This window comes from Artibeus jamaicensis, unplaced genomic scaffold, assembly GCF_021234435.1.
Source record: "Artibeus jamaicensis isolate MK-2021 breed Jamaican fruit bat unplaced genomic scaffold, CSHL_Jam_final contig_233, whole genome shotgun sequence".
NCBI lineage: Eukaryota > Metazoa > Chordata > Mammalia > Chiroptera > Phyllostomidae > Artibeus > Artibeus jamaicensis.
In genome coordinates this window covers 70,424,016-70,442,382 of record NW_026521486.1, presented here as the reverse complement: position 1 = coordinate 70,442,382, position 18,367 = coordinate 70,424,016, and the positions used below count along the sequence as shown (strand labels likewise).

General features: G+C 42.6%; 1 long non-coding RNA gene across 1 annotated transcript; it reads left to right on the top strand.

Annotated features, from left to right (window-relative positions):
* The first annotated feature begins 1,186 nt into the window (after nucleotides 1–1,186).
* Nucleotides 1,187–3,506, top strand: LOC128626889 (uncharacterized). The gene is made up of 2 exons (XR_008391000.1): nucleotides 1,187–1,398; nucleotides 3,202–3,506. It is a non-coding gene; the product is annotated as an uncharacterized LOC128626889 (long non-coding RNA).
* Nucleotides 3,507–18,367: the final 14,861 nt, after the last annotated feature.

The window sequence follows — 18,367 nt, the reverse complement described above, 5'->3', positions numbered from 1 at the left end:
ATTGAGCCACTAGTTTTACAGCTTGGGAGATAATTTATGTAAACTCAAGGTGCTGTCAGTCTGGCAAATAATCACCTGAAGCTTTCAGTCGTCACACCCTGCCCCCTGCCAAAAGGATAAATTTTATTTAAATTATGTAAGCTGCCTTAAGGGGTTTATACATATTAAAAGTAAACTTGAATTCTACAGTTTTGAAAAGTGAGTTCTCACTTAGACTTTCCAAATATCATCCATGCGGTTTCACAAAAACTTAAGTGAGCAGAAAATTCACAAATGAAAGCAGGTATGTATTTTGAAAAAAAGCATATTTTCAAATGTGGTCTTTAGAATATGTCCTTTTCAAAAATTAATTGAATTATTTATTTGGGAACTGGATTAAAAAGCTGTTTGGAATTTATTGTATCACATGACTCCTAAAATACTCATGGAATGTATCCGGTGTTACCAGCTACCCCCCACCTCAACCCCATGGTCTTGAAATTATCTCTGGAGCTGAAAAAATGTTGAAGTGATTCGAATGTTTGTACAGTTGTTGGAGGAGGTAGCTGACGGCCTTTTCTCACCTCTCTGGGTAGGTGCCGGGAGAAGTATTCCCTGAGGAAGGGGTGTGCAGTGGACGACCACGGGGTTGGAAGGTGGCCCAACTTCTTGCTTCCCCTCCAGGAAACTAGGTGAAGCTAATCCACAAAGCTCAAAATTCAATAGTAAGTATCAGTTTATAACCTCTGTGGGACATGCAATAACCACAGCTTGGAGGAGATTTCAGAACTCGTAGCTTTTCCTGAGAGGAGAGGGGAGAAAAGAGAGGGGGGTCCCTCCCTGGTAAGTACATGTACTCCAGCATCCTGGAGACAGGTTTTTCATTCAAAATTATGTATGCCCCCTGAGTGACGCCATTATTTCCTCTTACATAAAATGACCTTTTACAGGGCTTCATTCACAGCACTTGGCTCCCTCCAGAGTCACAGTGCTTGTCACAAGGCAGCGGGTCGCCTGCTTGTTCTTATGCAAGTGGTGACGGGGAGCGCTTGATAGGGGGTGAAGCTGACGGCCTCTCTCCGACAGCAGATTGTCAGCATTCTTGACCCGGGCACTCCAAGAGCCTGGGAAAACACTTTGATTTCAATGTGGCTTTAAAAAACAATCCCTGGTTGAACCAAATGAGTTCGTAGAATAGGTCCACAGAGCAGCTCTTGTGGAATTAGCTGGTTCTCACTACTCCTAAACAAATGAATGGCAAGGTCGGGGAGCTAAAGCAGGGCTCCCTCTTATTTCTATGAGTTTAACTTGACATAAAAAAACCAGTAGTCTTCCTTCAAACTTATTGCACAGGAATCAACATACAGAACGAGGATGAGAGACAAAGCATTTATGAATTAGAAATACGGGAAGAATCAGGTATGAAATATGAGTGTGGGTTAAGAGGGTGGGTAAGAGGGTTTCATACTGATAGGTGGGCTGGGAAGGCCAGGCAGGTCTAGGAAGTGAAGATCCTGTAAAAAAATATATAAAGAGAGGGGGAGGGGGAGGAAGGGAAGTATTTTTAAATTTCATTTTGAAAGGTATTTTTTAAAAGACTTTCTCAATTCAAACTTGGTTTGTTTCTAACTGGTGATCAAGAACATAATTTTTTTTAAATGGAGGTTACTTCAGAGGAAAAGAGAAATGAATAATTACGCTTTCTTCTCTCTTTTTACGACTTTGTTTATCCTCTAAATGAGTCTTTGAAAAAAATAAACCTAGGATAAAACAAAACTGTGAGCTTTCTATAGGATCAAATATCTTAAGAAACATTTTCTGTAATTTGGCTTGAGCTTGAAAAACTAACGCTCATTAGAAAATTTCTTTCTAGATCCTAAGTCTACAAAAAGTGGTGGAGGTAGCAGTAGCTCTCCCACAAGACTGATGTTAGCGACTAATTCAGGCCAGGTAGGTTTCCCTACTATGAGGCAGGCACAGCGGGAGCCCAGATGATGGCGTAGAAAGAGAGGAGTCTTAGCCTGGGGGGAGGATCAGGTGGATAAGGGACGCAGGACCTTGGAAGACACAGGAAATTGACTGGTTTGTGGCAGGGTCCAGCACAAACCTACAAAGGACTGAAGAAGATATTGTTCAGTTTGAAAACTCAGGATAACATAGTCAAAGCTTCACAAAGGCATTTTTCTAGGGAAGCGTTTTTTTGTTTGTGTGTGTTTTCTGTTCCTTCCACGTTCTTTTCTGGGAGCCACGCAGGCCCACGCACTGCTCCCAGAGTAGGCCCCAGGCGTGAGCCCGGGTACAGCAGCGCAGCACCAGCCAGGAACAGAGACTAAGCTAGTCGGATGGGGACTAGGCTTTGGCGTGGACTAAACTAGGCTTTGGCGTGGACTAAACTGGAGGATCTGGACTCCAGCCCTTCTGGGCTTGGTGATGAAAGGCTGGACATCTCCTACCGTGGGTTGGAGCAGAACCACCTGGCGTGGATGAGACACAGACACCAGGCACCTGGGACAGTCCCTTTGTATTTGCTCCAGCTTCATGCTCCGGCCTCAATGAAATGTTACCGCTACACCTCATCCTCCCACACGTGGGTCCGGGGAATGCTTTTCTCCTGACCCTGTGGACGTACCCCATTTCCATCAGCAACAAAAGTGCTTAGCCTGGTACCCAGTTCATAGTAAGTACTCAATAAAGGATAGGCCCAATAATAAATTTAATAATAATAAGATGAGACGCCTAAAGGTTGGTGATAGGGCGTGGCAGGTGGTTTTTCGGCCCAGTGCCAGGCTTTCCATGGTTTTTTGCACATTTTTTCCTGTAAAAAAGATAAAGTTTTATTAACAATACACCTTTATAAAACTGGTTGCTAACTCACAACATAAGTAACATAATACATACTTTAAAACAAGAATTAGCAAATACAAAATCTATGTAAAAATTGGTTTTATTATGAATGATTTATGAGATCTGTCCAGAAAAAGTCCAGCCATTGTTAATACAATGATAATAGTTTGCTCGATGTCAGTGTAACCTGGCAGCCAAGGAGAGTGGACTGGAATGTGCGTGTGTGAACAGTGACGACTTCACTGTACTAGTCAGTGGGGCAGCAGATGCTGTTCAGTGAGGATGTGTACTGTGTGGCTGTCTCATTCAAAATGACTGAACGAGCACAGCAACGAATCTGCATCCGATTTTGCATTAAGCTTGAACATTCCTCCACAGAAACTATTTCCATGATTCAGAAGGCTTTCACGAAAAACGCAATGAGTGCAGCGCAAATAAAAATGTGGCACAAACGCTTCAAAATGGTTGAGAATCTGTTGAAAGTGATCCCTGTTCTGAAAGGCCTGGAACAAGCGGAGCACCCGAGAATGTTGAACATGCATCGTCTGCAGTCAACAAAGACCTGAGAACTGTGTGAGGTCCCAAGGTGCCAGCTATGAAGGGGACTGAGGTGTCATTGTCCTATGTACAATGTTTCTTGTATCTTGTATCTTCTTCAGTAAATGTCTCTATTTTTCATAGTAGTCAGCTGGATACCTTCTGTATAGACCTTTGTATAAACTTGGTTCTACTTAGCAGATTTAACTAAAAAAACTTAAAATTACTTTTCCTTTAAGTAGAAGATACCCTTAGAAAATTATGTGCAGGGCACAGTGGCAGGCCTACAAACAGTAGTAAAATACATGGTCTGCTCTCAAGGAACTTTCATGGGAAGCATGGGGAAGATAAGGCATGAAACTATTGGTGTAGTACTAATCATAGAAGTTAACAGTACTAATAATAGCAGTAGCAGCAACTAAAAGGTATTGAGTACTTTCTAAATGCCAGGTCCTACAGGTTTTATATGAGTTATCTTATTGACTTATTATAAGATTGTTGATGTTGATACTTCAATCGGCATTAGATTTGACTGTATATGATAGTTGCTTCTAAATATTTCAAATACATTAAAACAAACACTTACTTTTCCTCTATGTAAGAGAAACCCAGAGGTGGGTGCCAACCCATGGGGCTGGCATGGTGTCGTTTGGACATCAATGACCCAGGCTCCTTTTGTCCTTCGCCCCTCTCCCCTTTTCTGCAGGGCTTGGATTCTTGTGGTCCAAGGTGGCTGCCAGAGTTCCAGATGCCTTACCTGAGTTCTAGACAGAAAAAAATGAGGAATTGAGGGTACAGGGAAAGGGAACACCTTTCAGATAAGTAATTCTGTTTTAGAGGAATTTCGGAACCTTGACGTGATGACTTCCACCTACATCTCATTTTCTATTCAAAGTAGCAAGGAAGACCAGACATAAACTCCTTCAGCAGATGTGTTGACGTTCCAAATAAAATCAGGATCTATTGGCCTGAGCATGGTAATTGGGAAGAGAACTAGTAGTCTCTTTCATAATTCTTACCACCCTCCAATTAGTAGATGAAAAGTTGAGGATTAGGAGTTGAAGAAATTTGCCAGCAAATGGTGGGTCCAGGGTTAGGCATCTAACTCCACTGCCTTTGACTCTCACCCCGATGCAAATTATGCCCAGGAGCTGGCATGGAAATGCAAGACAAAGCTCTCACAGAGACGGGAATGTGTGTAGAAACATTAACACAGAGTTTTTTAAAATGTATTTTCACAATTCTTACCGACACCTTAACACTTTCTTTTCAAATATGGTACTGTTGCAGTGATGTTCAATTGGTTCTTTCTCATATTTGAACAATTTAAATAGAACACAACTGATTTTTAAAACAGAGATATGTAGTTGCTTCCCATGCCCTCATGTGAGAGTCCTACTGACACAGGAGAGGTGTGAGTCAGGTCTGATGCTCCCAGAGGAATCCGGAGCTCGGAGACCAGAGTCTCCATCAATTGTTCTTGGTGCATTTATAGCAGCCAGTCCTTTTAGAAACATCATGTCCATCACCACTGATACATTTCATGACAAGATCCAAGTCAGAGAAATAAAGGAAAAAATAAATGCTTTACTTTCATGTTGAACAAGAGGAGCACCTTAGTGTTTATTCTGAGAACTTATTCTTCAGGGTCAGCAAGGAATAGTGGAAAGAATCCTGGATTCTACACTTGGCTTTGCTGCTAATGAGGTGTGTGATCTTAAGCAAATGATTTTGCCTCTCTGGACTTCAGTTTCCTCCTTTTTATTTTTTATTTTATATTTTTCTCCAGATGATTTATTTTGGGGGAAGGAATGAATTTTGAGGAGTAAAAGCATGGGGCAGAGAGATAGGGAATAGAAGATAAATACAAATGTAAGCTGTTTTGCTAATTGTGGTATAACCCCAAGTGAGTACAGAGAATGCCCTGTACAAAACAACACAGTGAAAGTTCAAGATCAAGGTGTTCCTCTAGGCAAGGCTGAAGATTTCAGTCTCTGGTATTTGGGATTTAGGCTGCAGTCTTCATTTTTGGATGCATCACTGGGTATGCAGTACAGTCCCTGCTTTTAGCGAGATTTGAACAGAAGAATGGCCACTTGGCCAAGGTAGAAGTAGAGAAAGTGGTTTCATGTGTCATGTAACTACCGAAGTTCCTCCCCATGATGTGTTGTCAAGGTAGGGTTGTACTTCTCGTCAAATTCCTTCACATAGGCCACTGCGTCCTTCTCTATGTTATGCATCTCCAAAGCCCGAGTAGCACATTTCATGCAGTCCTGTTGCACTCCTCCCACATATTAGCATTTCCCCTCCCACGTATTAACATTTCTCCTCCCACAAACACGCATTTCTGGTCAGAGTAGCAGAGGTTAGCCAACCGCAGAGATCTCCTTGGGGCGGGGCTGGCGAGGCTCAGACCCAGTGGGGAAGTGTCACTATACAAGCTGTGGTGTAATTTCTCCTTCTCTTTAAAGTAAGATATGTCTCCAATTGCTCCCTTTCAATTACAATATTTTATGAGTATTAGCTGTTCTAGATTCAGTGGACTTTCTTTGGAAAGAGTACAGGCTTTGAATTTAGAGAATCTCAGTTCAATTCAGCTCTGTCTTGCATAAGCTGTGTGACTTTGCACAATTCACCTAACTTTTTGATCTTTAGTTTTCTTATGTGTCAAATGGGAATTTAAAAATATGTCCCACAGAGCAATCGTGATGATTAAAATAAGTAATATATGTGTGAGCTCTTTGTATAGCAGTAGATAATCAATAAAGGTGATCAGTAAATGTCATTAACCTGACCTACCACTTCCTTTTAGTATTTAATGCCTAATAGGTACTTTATATCCAGATGGGAAAGAGAGAGAGTAGGACAGAGGAGGGAGAGAGAGTTTTTATGTTATTTCTCTCTGCATTTGGGATTGACGAGAAGACAAGAAAGAAGGGGTTTACAAGCTTATCTTAAAAAATGTCTCTACTTCATCTAGCAAGTGTAGACACAACACCAAAGACCTCTTTCCCTGCGGGAAAGCCTGTGCCTACTCAGGCAAAAAAGTCTAGGGAGAGCTAGTCTCAGTGTCTGCTAAGGGGCATCCCCATCTCACAGCCTCTTTATCTCAATCCACTGGAGCTGCAGACAGGAAACCATCAGCTTTCAAAACCATCCGTTTTCATTCTGTGCTCTGCTCCACCTCCTTCCTTTAGGAAAAAGAAGGCAACTACAGGAAGACATGCTGCTTTGTACAGTTTGTATTTGTTTTTATCGTTCTGACAATATGCCTTCAGCTCAACTGCCTGCAACTCCTGTCCAGTTGAAAAGCCAACTACACAATGAGAAGGACTGACCAGAGCGATGAAAGGTGCTAAATGATCCAGGTGTCTGATTCCTCTCGAAAGTTCAACTACATTCTAACATGATCTAGAATTGTTTTCTACACCATGGCCAGAACTGAAGATGGGTGCTTCTGGAAGACTTATATTGATATTAAGCCGAAAGTTTATTTAAGCTAAATCCTCTCTTACAGGAACACTCCAATGAGCAGTGTTTTACTTTAATAATAACAAAAACTTAACCGTAATAGTTACGATTGTTTTTGAGCATTTCCTTAACGACAGGTCCTTTATTTTAACAGTGCTACGAGGTAGGTATTGTTATCTCCCTTTTTCTCAGGTGAAAGGAGAAGCGTACAGAAGTTAAAGAGTCCCCAAGAGCAGAAGGCAATCAGGAAGGTCTGGGAGCCCCCTGAGGCCCTGCTCCTTCCACAGTCTCCTGGAGTTGGCAGGAATGGGGGAGACCAGGCACAGCTGGACTCAGCTTCCTCCTCATCTAGCATCCCGGCAGAGGGCAGCTGGGCAGCCAGTGTGACTTTCCAGAGAAGACTGTGGAGTCGTAGGCCACCACACAGCCTGTGGATTGTCTCCCCGGACCACCCTGCAAAGCACTCTGTGTACTTTGAGGACCTCATTTTATTTATGGAATAATGGGGTGCAGATCAAGGGGGAAAACATAAAGGCTAGTTTTATTTAGCATTTATTCAAGAAAAACACATGACTTTATAAGGAATGGAATGGGAGACTTGTCTCCCAACTGCAGTGAGAAGCATCATTTCCTAGGAAATTAATTGAGAACATCTTGTCATCCCAGAGACCCCCCACGTTGCCAAGGCTGAACCCTTGGCTTCAACCAAGGAAAACACTTGAATCATGGTGAATTCGAAGGCTTGATGGAGGACTGTTTATCCAGTGGAGTGAGGGCACCTGCCCAGAACGTGAGCAGAGAGGAGCTAAAATCTAGGCAGGCAGATGAAGACTCAAGAGAGGACCTACTCACCAGTCTGCCTTCACCCTGTTCTCACCATCCCTCCATTTTATTTATTTTCCGTAACTTATTAAAGCCCCTCTGGCCCTCTTGCTTTTCTCCTTTTTTAAAAAAGAGCATTTTAAGGGTGCGTGTGGTCTGGCAGAAGAGACTCTGCCCCGATGCCCACCTGCAGCCCTCCCTCCCTTGGCTCCCTCATTTGACTGTGTCCCAGTTCCAGATGGGTGCATCAGTGGCAATGATGTCACTGTGACGCTCTGTGGTAAGTCAGTTTCCTCCACTTGGTCATCTTCCTTGAAGATTTTTGTGTTCCAGCCTAATCCTTGGGGGCCCAGGAAGTGAAGGCAGTGCTCCCATTAGGTCAGGAAGCGAGCCGAGGCTCTGTGTGGGAGCACGGGTCCTTCCCCTCCCAGCTGGGGTTTCAGTGGCTTTGGAGACTCTGCAGAAACAGACTCTTGAAACAGAGCTGCCTTTCAAGGCTACAGTGTGGAGGCTGAGGTTAGGCTGCAGAACTCAGGGTGCTCCTTAGGTGTGAGAGGTTCCTCCTTGTCATCAGGAGCTCGTCCATCTCCCATCGGGAGGAGGCGGGGAGTTTTCAAGTGTGAGATGTCGGTGAAATGGCAGGTTGAGGTGTATGTGTGTGTGTAAGACATTTTCCTAGGAGGACCAGTTTTCTAAGGGATGTAAAAGTTATAGAGAGGGTACAGATATAAAAAGCAGGATAGAATTTTCCAGGAAACAGAGAGGGGAGAGCTTGTGAGTGTAGATACAAACCCCAGCTCTTACAAAGAGAAGATCAAGGGCAAATAGCCTTGGAGGGCACTGAGGAAGCTGTCACACTTTTGTTTAGTTCTCTCTGTGCCTTACAGAGTAGGTACTGATGTTGCCCGGCAGTGAACACCTCTCCACGAGGAGCATCCCTGTCCTTCTCCACACCACCCCCACCTTGCTCTGCCTGCAGCTGCATCTCTCCCAGGCCCTTGTACTGGACAGGCGGACACTCTGCCCACTATGTGGAAGGTGCCTTCGTCTTTGACTCCCACCCACGGTCTGTGCATCCCCCTGCCCACCCCCGCCCCACAGGATGAGCTCTCAGTGCATGTCTGACTACTTAACATGACAGTGTTCACAGGTGCTTTCTAGAAGGAGGTTCCTCGCATGGGTGCCCGGCACACGAGAGCATTGGGATTCCAGGAGTGGAGCCACTTTAACTTCCTTGGTAGTTAGTGAGCCTGCAGAGTCAGAGTGTGACAGCACTTGTCCAGCAAAGGAGCAAAGCTGCAGATGGAAATGGGGTTCAGTGGAGAAGCAGACTGACAAGTGTCTGGGAAAAGGCTTAGGCCTTGTGTGAACCTGCAAGAAGGAGCAGGCACAGGCGGTAGAAAGGGGAAAGTGGCTGATTCAGTCTGTGTTAGGAACCTAGTGTTGCTAAGAAATCCGAATGCCCCCAGACCCCCGCTCATGGAGATTACTGTAGCTTGGGCACCAAGGACAGTAGTTTTCGGTTTGAGCCCTCCACCCTTCACATTTGCCTCCTCACCTCCTTTCCTACAAGGTTTAGACAGCTCATTGGTTGCTTGGAGTCCAGTGTAAACTGAAAAAGCTAGACTCAAAAGCCTGGCTCTTAAAAGGTCCTGGAGGGACGAATTGAGATGGCTGTGACAGAGGACAGGCAGCAGCCATGGCTGAGAGTGGCTTTGACTAAAGGGTCAACACTAAGCATCTAACAAGCTGTCTAGACCTTGTAGGAAAGGAGGATGACAATGCAGACTGAAAAACCAAGACTCAACTCTGGGGTCTCAGAGAGCCCTGTTGGCCACTGAGGAGCTTCAAAAGGCTCCCCAGGGCCCAGGCTGGGTGTCATTTGAGATCCCAGCGTGCACGATATTCGAACATGTCCATCAGTGTGGGGCTCCACATGACCTGTCTCTAGCTGCCTTTCCCTTGGTGGTCCCTGATAATCAGCTCATCTTTCTTACCTCTTCCTCTGCTCTCCCAGGGAAATTGTGGCAGCGTTTCCCTGGAAGGAAATTCCCAGGAGGAAATTTGTCTCCTCTCCTCACCTGGCAGTGCTAATCCCAGTGTCCCAGGGGTCTGACTGTTAAGACCCAAGTCCCATTGCTGTTTCTTCTGGAAGGCTCAGGGGGTCCTCACACAGACAGAGAAATCCTAGTAACCTGTCCCATTTCCCAGAGCTGCCAACATAAGCATAGGGATTAGTACTCTACAGTGACATGTAATTTGAAAAGTAAGTAGCAAAATCATTCTTTACGGGTGACTTGCAGAGACTAGGCCAGACTTGTGTTTTTAAGCAAAAACAGGGACTATTTCAAAAAGGTCTCATTAAGCCCTGAGCTATTTTTGAGGTCGAGTGCTGGGAATCCTTTTGAGCAACACAAGACAGAGTCCCTTTGGGCACAATGGACCACCCCCAGAGTTACAAAGGGGATTGCAGAGGCATTCCAAAGTGAGGCTGGGAAAAACCTGACAGGAAGTATTCCCAGAACACTCTACTCCCAAAGTTCCTGTTGACTAATGACTAGGGGATAACCGTAAACAAAGCAGAAGAACTTCAAAGAATAGCGACCTATGTACAGCAGCATCAGCCATTCAGCAAACAGAAGCCTGTCCACTTGGCTTTGTCAGCTCATAGCCCCCTCTGTGCCAGGCTTTGACCAAGCACACAGACATGATCTATTCCCTGGGGCCATGTCCAAAGCCCTCCTCCAGCTCCCACAATGCTCCTCCCTTGTGGGTTTTATCTTTTAGCCAGATTTTCCTGGGGCTGGGGAGAAAACAGATGGCAGGGACCTAAAGAAAAGGGAATGAGGAGGCCAAGATAGCCTGGCTACTGGATCTCCTTTGAAGTCACACAGGGTAGGTTTCTGGTGGTCATTGTCTTGACACAGCCTTGCTAATTGCCCAGTTAATCCTGCTTAGCACAGCCTGGTCTGGCAGGGCAAGCCACATGTGGGCTTTGGAACTGGACAATTCTTGAGCCAATACTTGGCTCTACCACACAGCAGACTTGATACATTACCAAACATGTTTTCTCCTCTGTAAAATGATAACTCCTGCTTCATGGATAGGCCTTATTCTGAAATTATAAATGCATGTAAATGAATTTATTTTAGTGCCTGGTATGTAGGAGATAGATACCACTTGTAGTACTTCTGCAATTATTGTAAAGTAGCAACTGCTGAGTGCTTACCGTATGCTGGGTGCTGAGTTAAATACTATGAATACGCACATGTTGTGGTCATCATTCTATTAGTAGACTTTTTAAAAACAACATAATTTTTTAATGTTGGGGAGTGCTGCTGTGTATCAATTTAGTTAAATATGAATTTCAGCCAGGGAAGGGAAGTTTGAAGAGACTGACATTCCTGTTTGCATTTGCTTACCTGGAACTCACTCATTCTATTTCACAAGCAATCTGTACTGTACTGCAGCCAAGAAACAGTATCCTATTTCAGCAGGTGTTAGTCCTGACTGTTTCTCAACTTCTGCATGACATTAGGGATTGAGACAGTAGGCTCTATAGTCTTGAATAGAAACTTAAGGAAAAAGAACAACAACCCAAAACAAAACAAAACAAAGCAAAACAAAAAACCAACTTTTAGGTAAACAGTTAAGTAATTGAAACCCAAGTATTAAGTATCATCTGTTCTAAATATTCTTCTGTGGGACATAATCTTTCTTAACCCTGTTTCTGTACAGATATAAGTCTTATGCCACCTTATATTTACCCAAAATTCCCGGGCTCTTTAATACAGTACACAGAAAGCAAACATTTGCTGTTCTAGATCATAGCTTTAAGGAATCTAAAATCATTTTCAGGCTGGGCTTGGGATAGATTTTATTTTCAAATAATTTCTTAAATATTATAATTTTTGCTAATATTGTTTTTTAATTTTTAGTATTTTTAGCTGTATAAAAATGTGCATAACATGAAATTTACCATTTTAACCACCTTTTAAGTGTATAGTTCACTAGCATTAAGTGCATTGCAGTTGTCTTGCAACCATTGCCACTGTCCATCTCCAGAACTCTTCTCGTCTTCCAAAACTGGAACTCTATGCTTTTTAAAGCATATTTTGTCTGATATTAATATTGCTAACACCACTTTTATTCCCATTTCCAATTGCATAAAATATTTTTTCTGCCTCATTACTTTCAGTCTGTGAGTGTCTTTTGTTCTGAGGGGGGTTCTCTGTAGGCAACATCTATGGGTCTTGTTTTCTTATAATTCAGCTGCCCTCTGCCTTTTGAATGGAGCATTTAAGCCATTTACACTTACAGTGTGAAATCATTAGCTTTTAATATATCTTGCATCAATCTGTTTTGCTGGAGGAATTAGTAGTTTGAATGGTTCTCACACAGAATGTTTCTACTTCATCTGCAAAGTGTAGGGGTGCCCAGATGCACGGTGCCCAGCACAGTGGGCTGTGTCTGGGAAGGACACACCATGGCTCTCTCCCTGCTTTTCTGCAGCGTGTCTGGCACAGACTATCTGCCCTGTGCTTTCCCATGGGTAGCAAATTTAGTTTTAGTTTTATTTTTTATTTAGTTTTATTTTTTAAAACATATCATCTTTATTATATTTTTTCCATTACCCTTTAGTCCCTTATACTGCCCTCCCCCCACCCCAAGCAGTCTATGTTTTTGAATTATTCTATCTGGCAACAGCTTGAGGTGATCTGCTTTTCATGGGATACAGAGGATTTAACACATGTCTTGTCTGACATCATCATTGGATAAGGGCTGCAAGCACTGAGGTGGGAAAAATGAGAGATATTATTGATCCATTCCTGGTACCAGACACTATGGTAAGAAGCTTCATGTGTCTTTCTTCGTTTAATTCCCATAGTAAATCTATAGATTAGTTTTGTTATCTGAAGTTTATAGATGAGGAAACAGAGAGGTCAAGGAACTTGCCCCGAACACATGGTGACTCAATCAAAATCCAAGCCAGGATCTTTCTAATATTCTCTCTGCTGCCCCAGATAATTGGTCTGTTCACAATGCCTGGTATATTGGAAGTAAGAACGTTTGGTTTGTTTTCAAATTTCATGGATTACAGTCCCACTTTCCCCCTTGTGTGACTGAGGGCATTGTAATACCACCAAGACTCAGTTTCTCTTATCTACTAAAAAAGGGATGGTAATAATAATAATAATAATAATATCTATCTCAAAGAATTGTTGAGAGGATTAACAAAAAGGTGCTTATAAAGCCTCCTCACCTAGTAAAAGCTTAAAACACACCACCTATTGCTCTTTGTATATTTATGTGTGACATCATTAGTTTTATTGTGAAGGCTACCGCAGAGTGTTTGTATGACATCTTGGTAGAGATTCCATTACCAGAGATGAAGACAAGAGAGGAGGGAGTGGTATGGTGTTTAATTAAGTATGACAAAAGTGAGGGTTAGCAAGACTTCCAGTGCTAGCTGAAAGGAATTTAAGTGCAGTAAAAATCTATGCCTGAGAGTCTTGAGCAGCAGGAGGGCTGGAACTGCCTTGAGGCTCAGGGAAGTGCAGGAAAAAGCCCTGCTCTGCTCCTAACCATGGGGGCAGGTGACGGGAGGATTCCAGTTCTGGTTGCCTCTGAAAGAATTTAGTGACAAGGACTAGTGACTCTTGATACTACTTATCCCAAGGAGTGGTCCTTTGTAATTATTCTTCAGCCAATTTTAGAAAACTGTATGTCTAGTGATGTGTGTGCACATGCATGTGCATGTGGTGTTTGTGTGTATTTGGGTATGTACATGTGTGTATTTGAGGGAACTTGAGGGACAAGAAACCACTGTTGTGTGGTTCTAGTTCATCATCTATCTACTCTTCATTTATTTATTCAATACATATTAAATAACAATTATTCAATATTTCATTATTTTATTTATTCAACAAACATTTATTGAATATTTTGTACTTGCAAGAACTTTGATAAGGTCTGTGATAAACACGAGTAACACACAGTCTCTGTTCCAAATGAACTCACTCACTCAGCGCAATGAGAAATATTTTTCTTGTAACCATCCAGGATGTTTCTAGATTGGAGGTGGGGCTTTTCTTTACAAAGTCAATGAAGGTCTTCAGTAGACAGGGGTTCTAACATCTTTAACACATAACTTTCAAGGTTCTCATAAGGGTGCCATATAAGTCAGCTAGAAGAGGAAAAGTGCAAGGAAGAATATGTTTACAAGGTTTTCATGAGCTAAGTCTTGGAGTGGAAAACATTATTTTCAACCTTGTTTTGTTGGCTGGTTCTCAATCACATAGCCAGACCTAGCTGCAAGGGAGTCTGGGAATGTGGTCCAACTGTGTCCAAGGAGATGAGGAAACCATTAAGTTGGGAGAAGAGCTGGTAGCCCCTGCCACACCAGCTCAAACACCGACAACAAGTTCTACTGCCTTCATGATGAACTATAGACCACTCTGCCTGGCTCCTTGAACCTCACGGTACAGCCTAACAAAAATCCTTCACTTTTACTGGCCCAGTCTCTTTGCTGCCAAATAAAAGTGCCTTGTTCACAGACTCATATTACTCCCTACCAGACTTTACATAATTGTATTCAGATTCAAATTCAACTAATACTGGTAAGCCTACTGTGTGCCAGGTAGTTTTATAATTGCATTTGCAATAACCCTATGTGTTCAGCAGTATTGTATCCATTTATATTCTCTGAGGAGAATATAAATTCTCTGTGGAACCCAGAGAGGTGATGTCATTGACTTACAGTCATAACTTGCTCACTACTCCTCTTTCTTCCAATCCCATAGCATTAGAATCTTCACCAAATCAGTTAGTACTTAATCCTTCCTGATAGCATAATAACATCTAGCTTCCCCAACAAAAATGGAACTAAAACTTCTAGGTCAAGTGTGGGGACACTATGCATTTTTCAGATCCCTTGAAGGTTCCTAGACAGGATGGGGAACATCAGGATTACTTGAACCTGAGCTTAACAAAAACTCTTATTGATGAATGTACTAATTTATCTTTATAACTCAGGTATTAGCCTTTATTTGGGCCAAACCCAAGATTTTTCAGACCTTACGTTACCTACAAACTCCTTCCTTCTTCTTCCCCTTGGTGCATGTTGAAAGAACTGCTGTCTCCTGAGGAAGTGTGTGTATACTGTGCCTGAAGCTTTCCCACCCCACTCCCCCAGCCCTCATATTACATGGTACATTAGTTTTGCTCTTGAAAAATGAACCTTAAGCAAAAAATTCCCAGCTGTGATTTTTCTTCTCCAACTTCCCATGTTTGACATGAGGTGTGTAGGCTGGAAATGCTAGCTCCTTGAGCGCCAGAAGGTACTTGAAGTCTCTCCTTTGTGATTTTTTTTTAGTGACCAAAAGATTCCATATTCTCAGAGACAGAGGCTCAAGAGAGAAAACCAAGTGGGCCTCAGATGAAAATTATCCAAGTGGCTGGTGAAGAGCAAAGAAAAGCCAGTGGTGAAGTTTGTTGTGCTTCCCCCCTCTTGTGGGATTTTTATTATGATTATTCAAAGATACTTATAATAAAATAAGCAGCTACAACTGTTAGGGAGATTGTATTGCATGGGGTTTCTCTTTGGCTCATGCTCTGTCTCTCACAGCTGCAAGTCTTGCCTCCTACATGTTATTAATTTAGAGGTAATCAGGTTTGCATTTGCAGCTGTGCAGCATATGTTTTACTAAAACAGTCATGGCCATGGGCACCAGAACAATTAAGACTGGAAAAGAAATGCCAGCATTTTTTTCCTTCTCTGATGAACAGATAACGTTTTCTTATTTATTTATTTTTAGTTCTTGGTGTTGTCATTAAAGAGAGTATACCATAATCATTTTTGAGCACCTATTATGTATCTAAGCTAGTTACTTTTGTATATGTTATTGCATTTAGATAGATCTTCTTGATTTTTTAAATTGTTCTAATTTTATTAGTGGAGAAAGAGGGTAAGGCCAGACATGCTTCATGGTAGGAGACAATCCTGTGAAATCAGACACAGTAGGACACATACAAGGCTATAATTGGAGTGCTACATCAAGGAAAAAGCTGATTGGATATTGCCAGTTGGAAGTTGCTATTTCTTTCCCCATTGCCATTGAATTCTAAATTGTTCTTTGGTTACTTTGACAGAAAAGCCCATATTGCTATAACCTAATTTTGAACTCAAACACAAAAATTGTCTGTACTTTTTGGATAATCTTGTAGAATTTAACAGTTGTCAGATTTGTTGGAAGTATATTTTAACTGAGTTACGGTATACAGGTGATAGATAAACCAGAAACAAGGCTTATGTCTATGGGGGCTAGAAAAATACTTATCCTTTCATCTTCTGATTTCTTCTAGCTGGAATAATAATCGAATTAACACTCCCTGGCTGGCATGGCTGAGTGGATTGGGCACTGGCTTGAGGACCACAGGGTCACCAGTTCGATTCCCACTCAAGATCCATGCCTGGGTTGCTGGCTAGGTCCCCAGTTGGGGGCGTGAGAGAGGCAACCGATTGCTGTTTCTCTAGCACATCCTATTTCTCTCCCTCTCTTTCTCCCTCCCTACCTCTGTCTCTAAAAATAAATAAATAAAATATCTTAAAAAACAAATTAACAGAAATTAACAGAGTCGGATTAACAGGAGAAAATGTCCAAAGTTGATTACATAAATACACATTTGGTGGTGCCATATAAAAATGAGACCCAAATCGCTTTGGATAGTTGAGGTTCATGTGCCACGATGGGCAGAGGAGAAAGGAGAGAGACAGGTCTGAGATTATAAAGGAAATAGGCCATTTACAGGGAGTCGGGGAAGAGCGGGACACGCATGGCAGGCCCATTCTAGTAGGCACCCCAGAAACAATGGCCAGAGTGGGGAGATCCAGTTAAGAGGCCCCTGCTTGAAGCCTTCCTTTTTACCTATAGGAAGGGAAGAGGCCTTTACTTCGGCAGGAAAGGTGGAGAGTTAACAGTATTTTCTGAGTCTTTCGTTTCTTAATAGCCAGCTCAGAATCAACATCCCAAAAGGCAGTTTCAGGGTGGCAAAACTTTGGTCCCCTTCCTGTCTGAGAAACTCCTGAACTTCTGGGTGTTTTTTGGTGTCTAAGCACCCCTGTTTCTTTCTCTATTCATGCAGCCTGCTCATTTTTCTGCATGAAAAATATCAATATAAATACAATTCACTTGAAGATTTACCTGTATCAAATTGTGCTTGTTCAGTAAACATGCAGTTTCACTTCCTTTTATTTTTATTGGCTTTGCATTAGATTTCTGAACATTAGTGAGCATGCTGACATGCTGAAAGATAATCTGGGGGTTGGCAGACTACAGCCCTGGATCCCATCCGGCTGCCACCTGCCCATTCATTCACTTGCCACCGACGGCTGCTTCTGAGCGGGTATGGCAGAGCTCCATAGATGCAGAGTGGAATCGTTGTCACAGACAGTGCTCCTCTGGCTTCACAGGCATGCAACTTGTGCAGTGGCACAGGGTCCCAGGCTGAGAAGGGTCCTGGGCTTGGTTTAGTGCTTGCCACAGCCGTCCTGAAGGCATGGATAATTTTGAACTAGGGGCCCCGCATTTTCAGTTTTCCCTGGGCCCTGAAACTCATGGAGGTGCCTGAGATGACAAGGTTGTGTGGTCTTCAAAGCCTAAAGTGTTTACTGTCTGGCTCTTTACAGAACAAGTTTGCAGAGCCCTGATTTAATCGATCTTCTGTTTTCCTATATTTGGGACTATTTAAATCATTTAACGTGTATAATTTCCTGGATAACATGTTTAAAATGTAAATACTTGGGCCCATACTCAGAGATTCTTTTTATTTTCTTATTTTTTTATTTTTTAACTTTTTTTATTGATTATGCCATTACATTTGCTCTATTCTCCCCCTCCATTCCCCTCCACCCTGCACACCCCTCCCCCACCATTTCCCCCTTTAGTTCATGAACACGTGTCTCAAATTCTTTTGATTCTGTATTTCCCCTGCTATTCTTACCCTCCCCCCTATCTATTTTCTATCTACTGTCTATGCTACTTATTTTCTGTACCTTCTCCCCCCTTCCCCTTCTCCCACTCCCCTGTTGCTAACCCTCCATGAGATCTTCATTTCTATGGTTCTGCTCCTGATCTAGCTGTCCTCTTAGTTTGCTTTTGTTTTAGGTATGGTTCTTAATAACTGTGAGTTTGCTGTCCTTTCACTGTTCATCTTTTTTATCTTCTTTTTCTTAGGTAAGTCCCTTTAACATTTCATATAATAAGGGCTTGGTGATGATGAATTCCTTGAATTTGGTCTTATCTGAGAAGCACTTTATCAGTCCTTCCATTCTAAACGAAAACTTTGCTCGGTAGAGCAATCTTGGTTGTAGATCTTTGGTTTTCATGACTTGGAATACCTCTTTCCAGCCCCTTCTTGCCTGTAAGGTCTCTTTTGAGAAATCAGCTGACAGTCTGATGGGAACTCCTTTGTAGGTGACTGTCCCCTTAGCTCTTGCTGCTTCTAGGATTCTCTCCTTCATTTTAATCTTGGCTAATGTAATGATGATGTGCCTTGGTGTGTCCCTTCTTGGGTCCAACTTCTTTGGGACTCTCTGAGCTTCCTGGATTTCTTGGAAGTCTATTTCCTTTGCCAGTTTGGGGGAAATTCTTCCTTTATTATTTGTTCAAATAAGTTTTCCACTGGTGGCTGTGCCTTTCCCCCTTCTGGTACC